The sequence below is a fragment of the Hylobates moloch genome, unplaced genomic scaffold (assembly GCF_009828535.3).
Source record: "Hylobates moloch isolate HMO894 unplaced genomic scaffold, HMol_V3 SCAFFOLD_4, whole genome shotgun sequence".
Lineage (NCBI taxonomy): Eukaryota > Metazoa > Chordata > Mammalia > Primates > Hylobatidae > Hylobates > Hylobates moloch.
In genome coordinates, this window is record NW_026652279.1 from 97,118,481 (window position 1) to 97,141,818 (window position 23,338).

Consider the following 23,338-nt stretch of genomic DNA (forward strand, 5'->3'; position numbering starts at 1 on the left):
TTACAGGCATGAGCCACCGCACCTGGCCTATGTTGGCTATTTTTCTCATTTTAAGCAATATACTCCCCTTCTATTTGTGTGTGTGTGTTGTTCCATAAGCCTCTGTCAACGTCTTTTGCCTCCCTTGCTCCATATAAAATGCCTTACATTCCTCCCTCTTTTCCCCTACCCTTATTCATGGAATGACTGTGAATCATTGTTAGGACTTTATTGTTATGAAAGCTAATAATATTTTATCCTTTATTCTACAACTACAATCAAGTCTTACATGGCTGTAGGTTGATTCTAAAAGTAGAAAACTAGAGCAGCTTTTATCATTTTGTCTACATTGCTCAATGTAGACCCAGGACCGTGCCAGGATGCCATTTCCTTCCCTCCATGTCCTGTGCATCTGCCATGGTGCTCCCGGGGCAATGCTACTCACTTCATAGTTAAGCAGGCTCCCTTCCCGCATCTTTCCTCAAATGCTCCATGTCACAGTAAGATAAGGATCACACGTGAGCCATTTCTTTATACCTTGTTTTAGATTATTTTTCCTCTAGTTTTAGATTATTTTTTTATCCTTCCTATTGGAAAAGGATAAAAAATCTCAGGAACTTTCATTGTGTCCTAAAATTTATTTGCCTTCCAATCACACTACCGTGTGAAGTCCTTCTTCCCCAGAGTCCTTAATTGTTCTGAATTTAAGTGGATTTTCTCTGGGCTGAATGCACAAGCCTTCTGTGCATTGTTCTGTTCATTGGGTCTTCTGTTCATTAGGTTCCTGGAGCCAGTGCTAATCTCCAAAATGTGTCCTTTCTTGGTTTCCATCTTCTTTGACTGGAGTATAACCTCCAGTAAACTCCTGGGGAGGGGAAGAAAGGTATGAGAGAGGTGAATTTCCAGTATTGCATCAAATGTCTTATTTTCTCTTTCATCATTTATTGTTTGTCTACACCTACTACTGAACTTTCAAAATTGTTCTCCCTCTGAATTGGAGGGGATTGCTTCAGTGTTTTCTAACATTTTGTGCTGCCGATAAGAAAACTCTGCTGCAGTCTGGCTCCTGCTCCATAGCTGCTGGGCTGTTTTTTGCCTTTGGAAGATTTTTAGGATCTTCCATTTATTGTTAGTTACTGTTCTGAAATTTCACAAAGATGCATTTCAGGCTTCTTTATTTTATCCTGCTTGGAATTCAATCTCAAGACATAACATTTTTAGTTCTGAGAAAAGTTTTCAAAAAATGATTTTACAAAAATCACACACAGACACACAAATGATTTCCCTTTCTTCATTTCTCTGCTCTCTCTTTTAAAAACTCTTGCTGATCTAATATTAGATATCCTGGATTACTTCTTTCCTGTAGTTTTTAAAAAATATTTTCCTATCTCACTCAATCTTCACTTTCTCACCTTATGTAAGTTATTTTTTATCAACTTTAAAATAATTTCTTTGAAAGATTTTTTTGGGGGGAAGCAATCATATTTTTCATTTCCAAACAATTTTTCTGTTCACTGATCTCTTTTCAAGACATTCTGTCTTGGTTTTTGTTTTAAGTGAAAAATTACTTGAATCAGATAAATTATTTAAATTCTCCTTTGTCATCTCTAATGACTCAATTCAATTTTCTTTTAAAGAATGATTTTATGGGGGGCTGCGGATGTGGCTCATGCTTGTAATCCCAGCACTTTGGGAGGCCAAGGTGGGCGGATCACCTGAGGTCAGGAGTTTCAGACCAGCTTGGCCAACATGGCAAAACCCCATCTCTACTAAAAATACAAAAATTAGCTGGGCATGGTGGCGGGCACCTGTAATCTCAGCTACTTGGGAGGCTAAGGCCCAAGAATTGCTTGAACCTGGGATGTGGAGATTGCAGCGAGCAGAAATCACACCATTGCACTCCAGCCTTGACAACAGACCGAGACCATGTCTCAAAAAAAAAAATTCTGTTACCTGAATATTTTTGTCTATTTTTTTTTTCTTCTCTTCAAGGTCACTTGCTCTGTTTACTTTCTTTTTTTTCTTTTTTTTCGATGGAGTCTCACTCCCGTCATTTAGGTGGAGTGCAGTGGCACAATCTCGGCTCACTGCAACCTCCACCTCCCGGGTTCAAGTGATTCTCCTGCCTCAGCCTCCCAACTAGCTGGGATTATAGGCATGCACCACCACACCCGGCTAATTTTTGTATTTTCAGTAGAGATTGGGTTTTGCCATGTTGGTCAGGCTAGTCTCAAACTCCTGACCTCAAGTGATCCACCTGCCTTGGCCTCCCAATGTGCTGGGATTACAGAAGTGAGCCACCGCACCCCGCCTGACTTTTTTCTGAATTTGTTTGCTGATCCTTTGTTTTGTTTTTCAAGGTCTTAAAAACTTTTCTTTTGAGGTGCTGACAGCTTTAACAATTTAGTACACTCCTGTGAACAAAATTTGGAGCACATTTGTTTCTCTCTACCTGATTTCCCCAGAATTGTAAAGTACTTGCGAGTATTCTTAACTTACAGCACCACAGTTATTTGCATAAGTGCAATAAGAATCTGTTTTCATTTTAACAGGATGCAATTGGAGAAACTGGTTATTTTACCAAGGCTTTGACTGGAATTGTGTGCTTTCCTTTAAGGAATCAAACTTGACTTATAGAGCCAATGAGACCTTGGAAAAACTAGCCTCATATTTTGTGTACACAGTCACTATATAGGGTTTCTGACCCATGGTAAGTAAAGAATGTCACTTACTGACAGGCACAGAAGTCCCAGGTTTACCTTGAAACCTCGAGAGGAGGAAATTTCACCCAACTCATGGGTAATTGATGGCACAATCCATGGCTGGGCTGGGCTTTAAGAAGTCTTATCTGAGATTCCTCTTATGGAACAAAGTTCCATCAAAGCCAATTGAAAAGCCTATGTAAAAATAATAATTATTCTTGCTGCACTGCATACAAAGATTTAGGCCAAGTATAATAAGCAAACCAGCCCTACCATGATTTGTCTTTAGTAAAATGGGGAACTGGAGAGAGAAAAAAATTATTTCAAAATGATTGTATATCTGTTGTTAGATTCTAGTCTTGCCTAATGTTTTTTTCCAATTTTTATTATTTTCTACAGTTTGGACCGAATTCTAATTTTTCTTGGCTACAAGTCTTCCAAATAATGTTTTCAATTTTTTTCCATCTCTTTTTCATTTTTCCTAATTTGAAGTCACTGAAAACTAAGTTGTTCTTCTGAAGACAGATAACTTAAACTTTGGCAGAAAATAACAGTAGCCTGTTTACATACATAAAGCACTTTCATGCCTGCCTACTAATGTATATGGACTTCAGAGTAATGTGGCCCATATCAATTTTTTTGTTTGTTTGAGAAAGGGTATCACTCTGTCACCAGGCTGGAATGCAGTGGCGTGATCTTGGCTCACTGAAACCTCCGCCTCCTGGGTTCAAGCGATTCTCCTTCCTCAGCCTCCCGAGTAACTGGGATTACAGGCGCATGCCAGCACACACAGCTAATTTTGTAGTTCTAATAGAGCCAGAGTTACATCATGTTGGCCAGGCTGGTCTCAAACTCCTGACCGCAAGTGATCCACTCGCCTTGGCCTCCCAAAGTGCTGGGATTGCAGGCATGAGCCACCACGCCTGGCCTGGACTGTTCTTTTGTGGTTCTTTCCGCCCCCCACCGCCGCCCTTTCTTCCCCTCTATTTTCTCTTCACAGGACTCAAGACTTTGAAACCTGCTAAAAATGAGCTTTCCAGATCTACCCATCTAGGAATAAACCATCTTAGCCGTGAGAGATCAGATGAAACCTGAGACCAGAGATGCATTTTCTTGTAAAATGCTTTCTCCAAAAGACTTTTTAAAGAAAAGGGGGAAATGTGAAAGGAAAATACCTTGGGCTCTTTCAAGCTGGGAACCGCTCAGGGCAAATCGGCTTCCCATTCTATTCCAGTCGTCCCTTTGCTCACAGAGATAGATGCATATTCTGATTGCCTTCTTTGAAAAGACTTATCAGAAACTCTAAAGAATGCACCGAATCTGTCCCTTACATATCTGACCTGCCCGGGGAAGGTTGGGGCAGGGAGCCTTGCTTTGAGCTATCTCCGCCTTTCTGGAGAGAACGAATTGTACTTCTTACATATTGATTGATGGCTGATGTCTCCCTAAAATGTATATAACCAAGCTGTGCCCCTACCACCTTGGGCAAATGTCATCAGGACTTTCTGAGGCTATGTCATGGGCACATCCTCAACCTTGGCAAAATAAACTTTCTAAATTAACTGAGACCTGTCTCAAATTGTTGAGGTTCACACTCCTATGCAAGGAAGGAAGGCAACATGTTTTCTGATGCCACATGAAATTAAAGCACAAAATGAAACTTGGATGCTTGAAAGAACAGACTTTCTATAAGTTATTGTGACATGCTCCATAGTTTATTGACAACAAAGTTGGTGATGATATTGATATTACACTGTCAAAATGTATCACCAAACGTCTTTAAATTTGATAAAAGATTGTGAATTTTTGTTTTCTATCAGGAGAAGACAACGTATAGGAAATTCATGGATCCAGAATCCATTTCTTTCACCAAAAGATAATTTAAACTTAACTATAATTTATGGATAAATTACTGAATCTGACTACTAATGAACAGTAGAAGATGAATTTAGAAATATAGTATCATTTACATTACTTTGAATGAAAGTTTAAAAATGAATATTCTGAGCTTAATAAAATGTTTTAAAAATCTCTTCTACCTTATCAACGTAATTCTGTGAGGCTAGTTTTGTACAGTGTAGGTTATAAAAACAAAACATTAAAACAGGTGACATTAGTAAAAATGGCAGATTAAGAACATCCAAAATTTTTTCCTTCATAAGAGTAATGAAAAAACTGGCAAAGAAAAGCAGAATCCATTTTTTCAACTCTCTTGGCATTAACCAAAGACTTTCAGCCATCCAGGGAGCATTTATTCAAGAAAAATATCTGAATCTTGGTAAGAACTGTAATCTTTATGACATTTGAAACTTACCTTAGGCCCATCTCCCACTCTTCAGCTCAGCAATAGCCTAGAAAAATAACAACTGCATTCCAGTATTGAAGGATCAGAACAGAGCTGGAGCTCTTTCAAAGCCTCAGTCCCAAAGAACTGACGTTGTTTGATCCTTCCTTAGAAGGTTCCACTGAAAAGGTACATTTTTTACTTGATGTGGCTTGAACTTGCTAAGAGTAATAAGTCTCCCCCAGGGGTTAGGAGGTATTTATTGAAAATAATTTTAGGCAAGTCTTTTAACTATGAGGTTGCATGAGATGGATGATAGTGCAAACAATAGACTAACCAAGAAGATTAAAGGGAAAAGCTGAGGAATAAGGTGTCCATAGGAGCTTTGAAATGCTCTGACATATTCCTGAGAATTTGGAAGGTCAGGGGCATACGTAGGCCTGTGGGCATTCTGAAGAAAGAGCTGAGAAGGCCTGAGCTCTCACTTCTTGGTGACCTTGAGGTTCTGCACAAGGAGAAAGTAAAGGCTAAAACAGCATTGTGCACTGCCTGGTGGAGTGTTAAAAGTATGACCCAACATGTATATAGTAACCCATGGCAAAGATTTAGAGGTTTATTGGTTCCAGCATTTAAAGAAATCGCTGTTCAATCATTAGATGTCCAGTCACTAAGCTAATTGATAACTCCCATGACCACATATAATAAACAATACATACTTTATAGAATTAGTTCAGAAAAGCCATGAAATAAATAAAAACAACATTTAACAGCAAGCAGCAACAACATAATTTAGCAGGGAAGAATATGATTTTCAGGCTTGTAATATTATATTATTTTAAATGTCAAAATTTCAACATAAAATTGTGAGACATGCAAAGAAACATAAAATTATGCCCCCCCCACACACACACACACGGAAAGCAATTGACAGAAGCTGGCCCTAAGAGGCCCAAATGTTGTGCTTACTAGACAGAGAGTAAAATTAGCTATTTAAACATATGTTCAAAAAGTTAAAGGAAACTGTGTCTGAAGAACTGAAGCAAAGAATTATGTATTTGTCCATTTTCACAGTGCTATAAAGATACTACTTGAGACTGAGTGATTTACAAACAAAGGAGGCTTTGTTGACTCACAATTCCACATGGCTGGGGAGGCCTCAGGAAACTTAGAATCACAGCAGAAGGGGAAGCTTCAGGCACCTTCTTCACAGAGTAGCAGGAGAGTGAGAGAGAGACAGAGCAATGGAGGAACCGTCACACACTTACAAAACCATCAGATCTCATGAGGACTTTCTCACTATCATGAGAACAGCATGGGGGGAACAGCCCCCACGATCCAATCACCTCCCACAAGGTCCCTTCCTTGAAACATGGGGATTACAATTCGAGATGTGATTTGGGTCAGGACACAGAGCCAAACCATGTCAAAAGATAACTATGTTTTACCAAATAGAGAATAAAAATGGGTCAAAATTATTTAAAAAATAGTAATTCTGGAGTTGAAAGCTAGAATAAGTGAACTGAAAAATAAAACAGAGGCACCCAATAGCACATTTGATCAGGCAGGATAAAAATAATCAACAAACTTGAAGATAGGTCAATTGACATTATCCAGTCTGAGGAACAGAAAGAAAAAACAGGCAGAAAAATGATTAGAGACTTGTGGGACACTATTAAATATATCAACATATGCATAATGGAATCTGCAAAGGAGAGGTGAGAGAAAGTTTCAGAAAGATTACTTGATGAAATAATGGCCAAAGCGCCCTAAACTTGATGAAAAACACTAATATATACATTTAAAAAATCACTAAACTCCAAGTATGATAAACTGAGAGAGATCCACACTGAGTCACATTATAATCAAACTGTTGAAAGCCAAAGACAAAGAAAGAATCTTAAAAGCAGTGAGAGAGAAGGGACTTGACCTGTATAATGGATCCTCAATAAGATTAAGTTTCTCATTAGAAAGCATGGAGGCCAGAAGGCAGTGGTATGGCATATTCAAAGCACTGAAAGAAAACAGCTGCCAACCAAGAATTCTATATCCACAAAGCCATCTTTCAAAAATGAAAGCGAAATTAAGGCATTTCTAAATAAACAAAAGCTGAGAGGACTTGTCACTAGGATACCTATCCTACACAAAATACCAAAAGGACCCCGTTAGGCTGGACTTAAAGGAGAGTAAGCAGTAACTCAGGTCTACATAAAGAAATAAAAGAAATAATAAACTGCATACAGATGAATATTAAAAATAAATAGTATAAGTGTATTTTTTGCCTGTAATTCATTTCCTTCTCCTATCTGTTTTAAGAGACAGCTGCATAAAGCAATAATTATAAATCCTTGTTGACAAGCATATAATGGATAAAGATGTAATTTGTGATGGTAACGACATACAAGAAGGGTAAAAAAAAAGCTATACAGGAACAAAGTTTTGTAGACTATTGGAGTTAAATGGTATCATTTGATTTAGATAACATTGTTACTAAGGTATTAGTGGTAATTGCCAGGGTAATCATTAAGAAAGAAAACTCAAAAATATAGTAAAAGAAATGAGAGAATTAAAATACTGTATAAGAAAATATCTATTTAATACAAAGGAAGCCAGTAACGGAGAAATGTAGAAACAAAAGACATAAAAAGGTAGAAAACAAACAGTAAAATGGCAGATGTTAATCCTAATTTATCATTAATTACATTAAGTGTAAATAAGCTACATATTCTAATAAAAAAGCAGAGATTGGAAAAAAGATTTTATTTAAATTTTTTTCCTTCTTTCTTTTTTTTTTTTTTTAATAAAGCAGCTGTCTACAAGCTAGAAAGATGTTTTTTAATGACCCAACTATACACTGTCTACAAAAGACACACTTCAGATTCAAGGACATAAGTAGATTGAATGATCAAGAACAGAAAAAGATACACTATGTAAACAATAATAAAAACAGAGATGGAGTTACTATAACTGATATGTGGTGAGACAGATTTTAAAACAAAAATTATTACTAAAGACAAGGGCATTTTATAATGAAAAAATGTTATTCAATAAGAATATATAATAATTATATGCATACATGTACCTAAAAGAACAGCTCCAAAATACATGAACAGAAACTGACAAACTTGAAGAGAGAACTATTTCATGTATTTTGGAGCTTTTCTCTTAGGTAACAATAATAGTTGGATATATCATTACCTTACTTTCCATAGTTGATAGAACAACTAGACGGTATATCAGCAAGGAAACAGAAAACTTGAATAACACTGTAAGTAAACTAAACCCCATAGATATCTGTATCACTACCCTACAACAGAAGAATATAAACTCCTTTTAAGTACTTTGGAACAGTCTCCAGTATAGATGATATTTTACAGCATAAAACAAGTCTCAATAAAACTAAAAGGGTTGAAAACATAAAGTATATGTTCTCTGACCAAAATGAAATGAAACTAAACATCAGTAACTGAAAGAAATTTGGGAAATTCACAAATATGTCAACACACTTTAAATAAACAGTAAGTAAAACAATACAGCAAAAGAAATTAAAGCATAATTTGGGATGAATGAAAATAAAAACACAATGTACCAAAATGTGCGTGCAGTTAAAGCAGTGCATAGAAGGGAAATGCACAGTTGTAAATGTGTACATTTAAAAAAAAGAGTGTTGGCCAGGTGCGGTGGCTCATGCCTGTAATCCTAGCACTTTGGGAGGCCGAGGTGGGTGAATCACAAGGTCAGGAGATTGAGACCATCCTGGCTAACACAGTGAAACCCCGTCTCTACTAAAAATACAAAAAATTAGCTGGGCATGGTGGCAGGCAGCTGTAGTCCCAGCTACTCAGGAGGCTGAGGCAGGAGAATGGCGTGAACCTGGGAGGTGGAGCTTGCAATGAGCCGAGATGGCGCCACTGCACTCCAGCCTGGGCGAAAGTGTGAGACTCTGTGTTGGACAGTGGTCAGCCTGTAATCCAGATTTGGAGGCCAAGGTGGATGGATCACCTGAGGTCGGTTTGAGACCACCTGACCAACATAAAAATACAAAATTAACCAGGCGTGGTGACACATGCCTGTAATCCCAGCTACTCGGGAGGCTGAGGCAGGAGAATTGCTTGAACCAGGGAGGCAAAGGTTGCGGTGAACCGAGATCCTGCCACTGCATTCCAGCCTAGGCAATAAGAGTGAAAATCCATCTCAAAAAAAAAAGAAAAAGAAAAAGAAAGAAAGATCTTAAAGCAATAACCTAACGTTCAACCTTAAGACATGGGGAAAAGAAAAGTAAACTAAGCCAAAGCAAGCAGAAGAAAGGAAATAATAAAGAGCAGAAATTAGCAAAAGACAAAAGAGAAATACAACAGAGAAGTTTAACAGAATAAAAAGTTGGTTGTTTGAAAAGAGGAACAAAATTGACAAAGTTTATCTAGATTCACCAAGAAAAAAGAGAGAAGACTCAAATTACTAAATTCGGAAATGAATGAGGGGACATTCCTACGAACCCTACAGAAATAAAAGGGATTATAAGGCAATACTATGAGTAATTGTATGCTAAAAAAGTTAGATACCCTAGAAGAAACGGACAAATTCCTAGAAATACACAAACTACAAAGGCTTACTCAATAAGAAACAGAAAATCAGAGTAGACCTAGAATAACTATAAGGATTAAATAAGTAATTGGAAAACTTCCCAAGGTAAATCTGAGGCCCAGATGAGTTCACTAGTGAAGTCTACCAAATGTTTAAAGAAGAAATAAAAATAGGACAGGAGGGCCGGGAGTGGTGGCTCACGCTTGTAATCCCAGCACTTTGGAAGGCCGAGGTGGGCGGATCCCGAGGTCAGGAGATCGAGACCACGGTGAAACCCTGTCTCTACTAAAAATGCAAAAAATTAGCTGGGCGCAGTGGCGGGCGCCTGTACTCCCAGCTACTCGGAGAGGCTGAGGCAGGAGAATGGCGTAAACCCGGGAGGCGGAGCTTGCAGTGAGCCGAGATTGCGCCACTGCACTCCAGCCTGGGCGAGAGAGCGAGACTCCGTCTCAAAAAAATAAAATAAATAAATAGGACAGGAGGAAATACTTTTTAACTTATTCTATGAGGCCAGTATTACCTTGATATCCAAACTAGGTAAATATAACAAAAGAAAACTGTAGACTAATATCTTTTATGAGTATAGATGTGAAAACCTTTAACAAAAAAACAGTAAACCAAACCAAGCAGTATATGAAAGCATTATACATTATGACCGGATAGGATTTATCTCAGGAATGCAATGGTGCTTCAACAAACAAAATCAATCAATGTTATATACCACATTAATATAATGAAGAAAAAGAACCCCATATGATCACCTCAATTGACTCAGGAAAAGCATTTGACAAAATCACACCCTTTAATGATGAAAAATACTCAACAAACTGGGGATTGAAAGAAATGTTCTCATCCTGATAAAGGGCATCTATGAAAAATCCACAGTTGACATCATACTTAATGGTGAAAGACTGAAACAAAACACTTTACTGGAAGTTTTACCCAGGGCAAGTAGACAAGAAAATAAAAGGCATCCACAGTGGAAAGGAAAATGTATTTGTATTTGCAGATGACATAACTTACCTATAGAAAACCTAAAGAATCCATATTACAGCTAATGAGTGAGTTCAGCAAATATGTAGGATATAATACCAAAATTTACAAATCAATTGTATTATGCATTAGCAATGAACTGCCCAAAAACGAAACTGAGAAAATAATTCTACTTATAATAAAATCAAAAGGAATAAAATATTTAGGTATAATTTTAACAAAAGAAGTATAAGACTTGTTCATTGAAAACTACAAATTATTGTTAAATTACAGAAGACCTAAATAAATGTAAAGACATCCATGTTCATGGATCAAAATACTTAATATTGTTAAGATGGGAATACTCACCAAATTGATTTACAGTTTCAGTGCAAATCACTATCAAAATCTCTATTGATTTCTTTTTTTTTTGCAGAAATCGACAGGCAGATCCTAAAATTCATACAGAAATGCCAGAGATATAGAATAGGCAAAATAAACTGAATAAAGAATAAAGTTGGTGGATTCACACTTCCCTATTTTTAAACTTGCTACAAAACTACAGTAATGAAGACAAGAGTAGTACTGAAATAAGGATAAACATGTAGAACAATGAAATAGAATTGTGAGTTCACAAATAAACCCATGCATGTATAGCCAATTGACTCTTTTGTTTGTTTGTTTTTTGTTTTCAGACGGAGTTTCACTCTTGTCACTCAGGCTGGAGTGTAATGGTGCGATCTCGGCTCACTGCAATCTCCGCCTCCTAGGTTCAAGCAATTCTTCAGCTTCAGCCTGCCAAGTAGCTGGGATTACAGGTGCCCACCATCACGCCCAGCTAATTTTTTTTGTATTTTTAGTAGATACACAGTTTCACCATGTTGGCCAGGCTAGTCTCAAACTCCGGACCTCAGGTGATCTGCCCGCCTCGGCCTTCCAAAGTGCTAGGATTACAGGCATGAGCCACCGTACCTGGCCAGCCAATTGACTTTTGACAGGGGTGTGAAGATCATTCAATGACAGAAAATAATCTTTTCTACAAATGAGTGGAGCAACTGAATATCCAAAGGTAAAAGAATAACATTGGACCCCTAGCTCACACCATGTTAAAGTGTTTTAAAAATGGATAGTGTAGTGCCTGCTACTCTGGAGGCTGAGGTGGGAAAATCATTTGAGCCAAGGAGTTCGAGGTTGCAGTGAGCTATAATTGCACTGCTATACTCCAGCCTGGGCAACAGAGCGAGACCCTGTATCTTGAAAGAAACAACAAAACACACATTTAAAAAAACTACTAAATTTAAAAAGAGCCCAAAGTATGAGACTCTGATATGAAAATGTGTGTAAATCTTTATCATTTAGGCATTAGTTTCCTAGATATGATCCCAAATGTCTAAGTAAACAAAGACAAAAATAGACAAATTGGATTTCATCAGCATCACAGCATCACAGTGCATTAAAGGACACTATCAAGAGACTGTCCTAAAGAAAAGAAAACCCACAGAATGAAATAAAATATCTGCAAACCATGTATCTCATAAGCATCTAGTATCTAGAAGATATGAATGAAGCTCTCTGACAACTCAACAGTAAAAAACGCCATTAAAAAAGTGAGCAAATGATTTGAACAGACATTTCTCCAAAGAAGACATACAAATGGCAACCAGGTATTTGAAAAGGTGCTCAACATCATTAATCATCAGAGAAATGCAAATCAAAATTACAATGAGATATCATTTCAGACACACTAGAATGACTATAATAATAATTTTTAAAAGGGAAATAATATTGGCAAGGATGTGGGAAAATTGGAACTCTAATAAATTGCTGGTGGGTATATAAAATGGTACAACCATTGTGGAAAACAGCTAGTTCCTAAAAAAGTTAAACATGTAGTTCTCATATGTAACCCAGCAATTCAATTCCTAGGGATATAGCCAAGAAAATGAAAATGTATGTTCACAGAAAAGCTTACATTTTAATGTTCACAGTAGCATTATTCATAATAGCCAAAAAGTGGAAACAACTCAATTGTCCACTAACAGATGAATGAATAAATAAATTGTGGTCTATCCACACGAAGAAATACTATTCAGCCACAAAAAGGAATGAATTACTGACACATGCAACAATGTGGATGAACCTTGAAGGCACTATGCTGAGTAAAGGAAGTCAGACACAAAAGGCCACATGTTGTAGCCTTTTATTCCATTTATATGAAATGTTCAGAATGTGCAAAACTATAAAGAAACAAAATAGATTAGGAAGTGTTCAGGGCTGAGGGCAGGGAGACCGGGCAATGGCTGTCCAAGAGTATGGGATCTCCATTTGGGGTGATGAAAACATCCTGGAATTAGATAGTGCTTTTGGTTGCGCAAATTGTGACTACGATACACTGAGAACCACTGAATTGTGCACTTTAATTTAATTTTTTTTTTTTTTTGAGATGGAGTTTCTCTCTTATTGCTCAGGCTGAAATGCAGTGGCACAATCTCAGGTCATTGCAACCTCCACCTCCCGGGTTCAAGCGATTCTCTTGCCTCAGCCTCCCAAGTAGCTGAGATTACAGGCATGAACCACCTGCCCGGCTAGTTCTGTATTTTTAGTAGAGACAGAGTTTCACCATGTTGGTCAGCCTGGTCTCAAACTCCTGACTTCAAGTGATCCACCCGCCTCGGCCTCCCAAAGTGCTAGGATTACAGGCGAGAGCCACTGTGTCCTGCCAATTGTACACTTTAAAATGATAATTTTATGGTATGTGAATTGTATCTTAAAAAACAAGGGAAAAAATACATAGAAACAGTTTAGACATGCATTATCTTCTGTGAATAGCACTGCCAACAATCCAACATAGATTAAATTAATTAAAAAACAAGAATTAGGCTCATTTTTTACGATAAAAACTTTTGATATTTTTATACATGCTGTTTATTCAAAACTTACAGGTTTTCTATATGGGAAATTACAATTCCCTTCATAACCTTTTGTTTAGTTTCAATGGTAGAATGACACAAATATTTTAATGTAACAATAATTGTCTACTTTAATTGCCTATACACACACTTTCAATAAGTATGTACCATTTTTGTAATTCTTGTCTTTTTTTCTATTTTAAATTTGTTCTGATAACATTGATCGAAATATAATATTTTGTCTAGGGGCCAGGCGCGGTGGCTCATGCCTGTAATCCCAGCACTTTGGGAGGCTGAGGCGGGCAGATCACAAGGTCAGAAGATTGAGACCATCCTGGCTAACACAGTGAAACCCTGTCGAGGAGGAAAAGGATGAATTTGGAGGCAGAGTTGCAGTGAGATCCCACTCACCTGATGACAAAGAAACTCACTCAATACAATCTTTTGTCTCTTGAGTCTGGTAATAAAACATTTGGGTTGTATTTTGTGTGTTTTTACTTTTTAAATTTTATTTTTCTAGTAATTTATTTCTATTATATTTAAAAAAGTAACCTTCTGCAATGGATTTGAAATTTTAACACAAAAGCTGGTCCTTCACCACAGATGCTTTGAGAAGCACTTTTGTGGGGCACCTGGATGTGGACGGAGTACTCTGTAATAAATTATCTACAACAGAATATTTACATATTCCTAGGTAAATGTGTGAAATTCCTTCATTCTTTATCTTTTGTAACAGTGACAATGTTCACCTTCCAGATGCTCTGGAAGGGTGGGAAGGGGAGGGGTGACTGGCAGGGCTGTGACACAGTGGTGTACATATTCCATCATTCCCTTTGTTTCTCTCCTTCTCTTTCAGGTCTCCAATAGAGGAGGCTGGCTCCTTCTTACAGAGCCTCCAACAACGATTATATTCTGGGCTTCAGCATCCTTCGCTTGCCTGTACATTAGCATTATTTTATTTTATTTATTTTATTATTTTTTATTTATTTATTTTATTTTATTTTATCTTATTTTTGAGACAGAGTGTTGCTCTGTCACCCAGGCCGGAGTACAGTGGCGCGATCTCGGCTCACTGCAACCTCCACCTCCCGGGTTCAAGCAATTCTCCTGCCTCAGCCCCCCGAGTAGCTGGGACTACAGGCACACCCCATCATGCCCAGCTAATTTTTGTATTTTTAGTAGAGATGGGGTTTTACCACATTGGTCAGGCTGGTCTCGAACTCCTGACCTCAGGCAATCAACCCACCTTGGCCCCCCAAAGTGCTGGGATTATAAGCGTGAGCCACTGTGCTAAGCTTGTACATCAGCTTTTTGTCCTCTGGAAATCTGTTGAAATTTCTTGTCTACTGGTACCCTTCCATGCTTTTTTTGTTGCATGAGTTTATTCCTCTTTGTATTTCTACGTTGTCATTTCATTGGGGTCTCAGGAGAGACACGAGGTGAACACATATGTTCAGTATGTCATCCTGAACTAGAATAGCCAGGTTTTGGTTATAGAAAATAATAACGCTGATTGTTTTTTGTCTAAGCATACATTTTCATTTCTCTGTGTAGATATTTAGAAGAGGATGTGTTTAACTTACTGACAAACTGTTTTCCAAAGTGATTCTATCTTTTTTACATTCTCACCAGCAATGTATGAGGATTCCAGTTCCTCTAAATCTTTACCGGAATTCGATATTTTCAGTTTTTCCGATTAGAGACATTCTAGTGTGTGTCATAGTATCTCAGTATGGTTTCAGTTCGCATTTCTTTAAGCACTGATAATGTTGAGCAACTTTTCATATGCTTATCTGCTATCATAATATATTCTTTGGTGAATTATCTGTTCATATCTTTTGCTCAACATTTTGAATTGTCTTTTTTTAATGAAGTGATAAGAGTTCTCTATTCTGATGCAAGTCCTTTTTCAGACACATGATTTGCAAATATTTAGTCTCAGCTTGAGACTAAACTTCGCATTTTCTTTTTTCTTTTTTTTTTTGGAGACGGAGTCTCTCTCTGTCACCCAGGCATTACAATAATAAATTTCCCAATATTAAACCATTCTTCAATTCCTAAAGTAAATTCTATTTAGCCTACCCTTTTAATATGTGGTTAAAATATTTTTATAATATTTTGTGATTTTATACCGATATTCATAAAAAGATTATAGCTTCACGTCTTTTTAAAGGTTTTTATCTTTTGTTATTAAGATTGTTCTTGCTTCACAAAATGAACTCAATAACTGTCTTTGTTTTTTCTCTATGTTTTAGTACAGCCTGAATAGCCTATGAATGATGTATTATCACAGAATTTAAAGACATTTACTTCTAAAGCCACTTAAGACTAAAATCATGGTTCTCAAATCTAATTGCATATTAAAATCACCTGGAGAGCTTTAAAAACTCTCAACGCACAGGCCACACCCCTGATAAAAGAATTCAGAATCTCTGATGTAAGGATTTTTAAATGCAAAATAAAATGAAAGGCTCAATAGTTTATAAAATTTGTGCTAGATCTAACCTTTTCTGGTTTTGTCTGTAATTGGTCCAATAGTAAATATTGATTCATCTGTAATCGTTCTGACATCAACTAATGGTGTCCATAGCAATAGCACTACAAGCTAGTTTCTCTGCCTTTATCTTACTTTAATTGTACACCAGACTAATAAGGCAAAGCACATAATATTATAATAACTATTTTAAAAGCAAATGAAATAAACTTTGGAAGGTTAAGTGGCAAAGCCTCTTGACTCCCATCACTTTGGCATTTCAATCAATAATAGAGTCTAAAGACCAAACAATAAAACAATGGTTAACATAGAAAAAAAGAAATACGAGTTCATTAACTAACCAGGAGATCTTATTTCCAAAGAGTAAATCTGATTACATTGTTCCTGTTTAAAACCCTTCAATGGCTTCCTTATGCCTAAAAGGAAAAAAAAAATCCAAATTCCTTTGTGTGGCATAAGAGGTTCTTTGTGTAACACAAGATCTGGCCCCTCATCACCTCTCCAGTCCTATTTCTCAAAAGACCTCTCTTGCTTCCTATACTCAGTCATGCAAAATGTTCTGCAATTCTCTGAATGCCCTGGCTTTTCTTTTCCTTTTTGTGCCCATGTCTGTGCCCAAGTTATTTGCTTTTTCTGAAAGATCTATCTTTCAAAACCTTCTTTTCCCTCCCTCCCTCCAACCCTGTTGACCAACTTATCTTTTAAAGTCTGATTTAGTTTCAGGGCCATCTCCTCCGAGACCTTCCTTCCTGACTGCTTCTCGAGTTCCCCTATAAAACAGTGACTGCCCGAAGAGCAGCAACAGTTTGTAAATCATTCTATTCATGCTGCCTAGAACAAAGCCGCAGTTGTGTTTAATAAAGGTTTATCAAATGGTTGAAGACTGGTCACTATTAGTCTTGACCCCTTCTATTTGAAATATGTGAAATACACAAAGTAAAATATAATTTCTGATAGGGGCTGATATCAGGAACTGTAGGAGATCCGTCCATTGAACCCAAGGTCTTACCTATTAAATCTCTACTGTTGCCGGTCTGCGCTCCCGGATTTTCAAGGGGCTCCGTGGAACTGGGAGGCTGATGAAGCTGGCGACCACCCTCCGTAAGTGTCCTGTGTTGGTGATTCCAGTGCCTACTCCTTTCCTCAAAAGTGGTCATAAGAAGTCAGGAAAGTCAGTATGCTTTCACTGGGAAAAAAGGAGGAAAACCTGCTTTAGTTGGTTGTTACATTTTTGATGAGGCGAAAATTCAAACAAAACTATGACCATAAGGACTATAATTGTTCTTTCCTGTTAATAACCATAGTTAGCCAATTGGATTGTGAGTGTGTGGCATACTTGTATTGTGTATGTGAGTAAGGAATGCACGTGCGTTAAAGTTCACGTGCTTAAGAGCTTAGACACACCCGCAATTTGCAAGACAGCTTCCTGTCCTGATGTGGCCAAAGCTGTGTAAGAAGCCTGAGCTGTAATCACTCCGCACAAATTTACATCCTGGGGTACTCACATCATCCTGTGGTCTGTATGTTCTGTGGCTACACACCTGGCTGAGAACAGAATTAATGATGAGAAACGTGCCTGCTTCTCTGCATAAAAGAAATGTCTGAGTAGAAGGTCGCCAAGGGAGGATTAAGAGCAAGAATGCGAGAATGTGCTCAGGAATCCATGCGTGAGATGATGAGCTTGTGAGCTGATGTTGATTCTGTGCAGTTCCCAGTGTCTTATTCACAGGCAAGATTTTCTTGCTCATCATTAAGCCTTCAATGTTTTAAGCAAAGATTTTTAAAAAGATCTAACAGGAAACAAGGAGCTGCAGTGAAGCTTGGGCAGTCAGTTCAAATCTGAATAAATATTTGTCAGATTGGAGAAGCGCTGAAAGCATTAAGATACGTGGAGATTTCTCTTTTTCTTTGGCAAGAAGCATGACTGAGACAGGTAAGGGCTAGGAATTCTTCCGGATCACTCCCTCCCACAATGGTCTTTCCTTTGAATTTGCACCTTGGAGTTTGACACAGATTAGTGCTTCCTAGTCCTCTAACTGTAACACATGCCTCAGTTTCCCTTCTTTGATAAGATTGGAATATCTTTGGGTGTAGAAAAAAAATTAGATGATTCTTTTCTTTGTAGCCCAGCAAGTTCCAGGCACATTAGAAACTAGTTAGAAACTGGTACACAAGTGTTACTTGCTTAATTTATTACAAATGCTTTAAAAATGAGGTAATGACTATCATTTAAAAATAAAACCAAATTGTGAAGAACTTCTCTCTTCCTGTTAGTGGAGACTTTCCACAGAATTTTTTTTTTTTGGGAGGCAGTGGACATGTTGAGTTTTCAATTGAATGTTTTGCTGCAAACAACTTAGGAGGAGAGGAAAAAAGAAAACGCAAAGCCAAACAAAGCTGGTATTTTTCAAGTGCTCATTTAATTTCAAAACCACGGTGTCTTTCATTGATTTTTTACCATTAAAAAGGACATCAATGCCCATCTGCTCAAAATTCCATCCAGAAATGAAATTATGAATTAAAGCTGTGTTACACATGTACAATTGAGACATCCTCTGTTTGGGCCTGCCAGATGACACACTGAAACAGCCTGGGGTCTGCGCTCGGGGTGCTGCCAAGGAAGTAGATACACGGCTGATGAAAATCATCCATCATTTCAAATCAGAGGTGCCATATTCCTGCAGACTCTTGTTATGAACAATCTCATTTGATCTTATACTGGAACAAGCTGTCTTCAACACTCAGGCCTGGCCCCCGGCACAACGAGGCAGATGGAATAGGAATCTCTCATTCCATGCCTGCATTTGCCGGAATTCTAGGATTTTGTCAGAAGTTTTCTTGTGTGAGCCTAGCCTGACAGGATTAACTTCACCGAGTTGGGCTTCAGTATCAGTTCTTATCTCCTTCAATTTGTGCAAACTCTCATGGAGGACAGTGTTCATCATTTTTTCACTTAAAACCATACATATGGCCGGGTGCGGTGGCTCACGCTTGTAATCCCAGCACTTTGGGAGGCCGAGGCGGGCGGATCACGAGGTCAGGAGATCGAGACCACGGTGAAACCCCGTCTCTACTAAAAATACAAAAAAATTAGCCGGGCGTGGTGGCGGGCGCCTGTAGTCCCAGCTACTCGGAGAGGCTGAGGCAGGAGAATGGCGTGAACCCGGGAGGCGGAGCTTGCAGTGAGCCGAGATCGCGCCACCGCACTCCAGCCTGGGTGACAGAGCCAGACTCCGTCTCAACCAAAACAATTAGCCAAGCGACAAAAAAAAAAAACCATACATATGAGTCATTATATAGAGCGATTCTTTTTAGAATCAGTTTCTGGGAAAAAAATTAAAAAGTCACATGATCTTTCTGTCTGCTAATGATATTATGCACATTGCTTGTCTCTATTTTTGCCTTGGCCTTCAGGAAGCTCACAGCCACATTTTACACTCAATTACAGAAATAATATTACCATATGCTAGAATTACCATATTTGTGATACTCTTTTCTGTTGATCCCTAGTTTCCATTTCCATTCTTCTTTTATTAAGCCTAACACGTTTTTTGTTGTAAGCTATATCAAAATCATTTTGGAGAAAGGCCAGGCTTATAGAAATGATAAAGCATGACCATCTTTTATTTCCCAGCTAAGTGGTTTGTGTTTTAGAGTATATACTTTTAGAAGAAACAGATTGTTTCTTTAAACAGATGAGAATCAAATATCTTCTTCATGAAGTTAACCACGGTTAGATCATCCACACTGACACAGATGCCTGGTAAAAGATCAGGATTGCATTTGATAACCAGGTTTCTCTTACACATTCTCAGCAGCTTTCAGTCTCTGAAGTTTTTAGTCTTCTTTATTTACTACATTAATCTTGAAAGTAAATAAGGTTCTAATCTAAAATTAATATTTAAATATTAAAAGAATTTATTAGAAAAGAATTTAATCTTTTAATATTTAAAAGATATTACATAAATTTACAAAGACAACAGCAGCTAAGAATGACCATGACTGAATAGAGCAAAACTGTAATAAAATAAAACAAATAAAATAAAGGAATATATCCGTGAAATGTTAAGAAAGGCACTAGCCCAAATAATCAGTACTGAGACTCCATCTTGGGTTTGCTTTAAAGCCTCTAGCATGAAGCTGATGGCTGCCCAGTCATCTCAAGGGGCAGCAGTGTCCCTTAGGAGCTTACAGTTGAACCCGACTAGGCAACCCCTAGCCTTGGGCAGACGCTGAAACTCAGCACTTACACAAAGGACTGATGTTATAACTCTGAACACAGACTCCTCGGTTTCCTTTGATGCTTTTTTTCTGAGGGCCACTCACATCCGTCTTCCGTCTTCTTTCATGATCCTATCTTAACAATCATGTAAACTCAATCCTTTATCAGACACTCAACAGAAGCAGACTTTGTCAATTACTGGTGGAGAGAGTGTCGTAAAGAAGCTATCCATGAAAACAAGGGTGACCCCGCAGGCCTCACGAAGCCTTCACAAAGCCAGAGGGCAAGGAACATCCACCCTCACTCAGGACACCCTTGGGGCACTCTATGCATCGCCCTGCACAGCTGCAACTAGTTAAACCCTTCTGGGCACCACGTGTTTCCATGACCTGCTCTTCCTGTGTCTTGTACTCATAAATTTTTCCCATCACATCACATGATCCTGCAGTTTCGGGACAATGCTGACTTTTCCTCTGCCATCCTCCGCAGCACACAGTGGGGCTCCTGCCACCCTGGGCCTTCTTGTGTCCTAGCTGAGCTGTGGACGGCCCTGCTCTCCCACCGGATCCTCCTGGGTCATGGAAAGATTCTTTGGAGAAATTATCAGCTTCCTTACCCACCACCTGTGCGCCTTGGGCAACTGGAGTTCTCAAGCTCCAAGGCCTTCGTTTTCTCAGCTGCAAAATGAAGGGACTGAGACAGCCTCCTGTTTTGAAGAATCCCACCTGAGTTATATCAGAACAATCTGAGATAGATATATAGATATAGATATATATCTTTTTACATTTTAAAAATGTTCTTTCCCCCAAAACCATGTCCTTTAAGTGGGGGAATCTATTTTTTAAAAATGATGTGGTTGTGCCCTCCAGTGGTCGAGCGTGAAGTCATCAGGCTGTTTGGGTGACAGCAGGGCTTGCAGGAAAGCGCAGGCCGGGCTAAACCGCAGATAGGTGAATCTGCTACTCCGGAAAGCACCGAATCGCCGTGTAGACCGGTCGCCAAGTATAACTGCGAGCCCCAAGGCGTCACCAGCATGGGCATCCCAGCCCCAGTGCTTCGAGTCCTACTTCTGCTTGGCTATCGGGAAAGGCACGGCTTCGGGGCCACTTCCAGTCTCTCAACACGTGGCCGCTGCTGAGAATCCTCGCGGCCGCGGCTCTTCCCTCTCCCGTGGACCCAGTACTCAGAGAAGTCGCAGAGGCCTGGCCGCTACAGCCTGCTCCCGACACCCGCTGGTCAGCCCCTCTGGCTCGGCTGCAGGGCTGGGGCGCCCACAGGCGGCAGCCGTCAGCCTGCGCCCGGAGGAAGCCCACGGCCGCCCCGGCTCCCCGCCCGCAGACGCAGCTGCGCAGCCTAGCGGGGTGGGTAGCGGGACAGCAGCGCACGCTGCCCGCTTCCGCTCGCTCCCCCGCGGGCCCTGCTCGATCGTCAGGGTTGCTGCAGGCTGAACTGGAGGAATAAACGCAAAGCCCCAGCCCCTCGTGAATTTCAGGACCCCTCTCACGTGCAGGGTGTTCCCGCTTATTTCCAGACTCCTTGGATGCAAAACAATGAGTGAAGAACTGACAGAGAAGGTGGAGGGACTTACCTAAGTTATACAATGATAAATAAATGGCAGATGAAAAATGGGACCTTTGGTTTCTAGTCACAGTCCTTAGGAAGCGATTTGAAAGACGCAGGCCCAGGTGGCGAGGAGAATGGCCCCTTAGCCAGCTTTTAGGGTTCCGTGAGGGCTGAGCTAGGAGGGACAGAGGGAGAGAACGTTAAAGACCGTTTGGTCCTTAGCATCACCACGAATGAACGTTTACCGAGCACTTATTTTATAAAGAGCACTGTGATCGATGCTGGGAAATATTCAGAGGAATAAACAGGACAATCTCATTTTCCAGGTCTACATTCACTGGAAGGGTCCCCTCCTGCAGGAACTCCTTACTGGTCAGCCACTGCGCCCTGTATGAAATCTACATGTTGTAGATTTCAGACATGTTTTCTGCCTCCAAGAGATTTATATGCTAGCAAAGAAAAAAAGACATATATATATAAGGAGATAAATAATAGCCAAGATATTTTTTGAAAAGTAGTTGGGGTAAAAATACACATAAAAACATTTACCATCTTAATCATTTGTATGTGTCTAGTTCAACAGTGTTAAGAACATCCACACCATTGTGCAGCCACACTCCAGAACACTTTTCATCTTGTAAAACTGAAACTCCACAGTCATTAAACAACATTTTCCCATTCCCCTTCCCTTAGCTCCTGAAAAACCACCATTCTACAGATGCTCCTTGACTTATGATGGGGTTAGGTCCAGATAAACCCATCGGAAGTTGACAATGCATTCCATGCCCCTAACCTACTGAACATCATAGCTTAGCCCAGCCTACCTTATACGTGCTCAGAACACTCACAGTAGCCTACAGTTGGGCAAAATCACCTAACATAAGGCTTATTTTCCAATAAAGGACAAAATATCCCATGTAATGTATTAAATACTGTACTAAAAGTGAAAAGCTCTAATAGTAAGTGCTCAGTAAATGCTCAGAATGGTTCTATGGTGTATTAGTCTGTTTTCACACTGCTGATACAGACATATGGGAGATTGAGTAATTTATAAAGGAAACAGGTTTAATTGACTCACAGTTCCACATGGCTGAGGAGGCCTCAGAATCATGGCAGAAGGCAAAGGAGGAGCAAAGTCACATCTTACATGGCGGCAGGCAGGCAAGGCAGGCAGGCAAGACAGAGCTTGTGTAGGCAAACTCCCATTTATACACCTATCAGATATCATGAGACTTATTCACTATCATAAGAACAGTATGGTGGAAACTGCCCCCATGATTCAGTTATCTCCACCCTTGACATGTGGGGATTATTACAATTCAAGGTGTGATTTTGGTGGGGACACAGCCAAACCATATCAAAGTAGTTACTACTGAATGCATACTGATTTTTACCACTGTAAAGTAAAAAGACTGTAAGTCAAGCCATCTTACGTTAGAAATGGTTTGTACTTTGTCTCTATGAATTAGACTATTTTAGGTACCTCATATAAGTGGGATCCTACAGTATTCGTCCTTTTCTGTCTGGCTCATTTAACTTACCATCTTCAAGGTTCACTCATGTTGTAGCATGTGTTAGAAGTTCCTTTCTTTTTAAGGCAGAATAATATTCCATTGTCTGTTTATAGCACAT

The 23,338-nt window shown here is 39.1% G+C and overlaps 1 long non-coding RNA gene across 1 annotated transcript; it reads right to left on the bottom strand.

The window, feature by feature from the left end:
• Positions 1–455: 455 nt before the first annotated feature.
• LOC116466402 (uncharacterized) lies at positions 456–21,860 on the bottom strand. Its single transcript, XR_009213214.1, has 4 exons — positions 21,732–21,860; positions 16,931–17,107; positions 10,888–10,971; positions 456–844 (listed from the first exon to the last, which is right to left on the bottom strand). It is a non-coding gene; the product is annotated as an uncharacterized LOC116466402 (long non-coding RNA).
• Between the last annotated feature and the right edge of the window lie 1,478 nt (positions 21,861–23,338).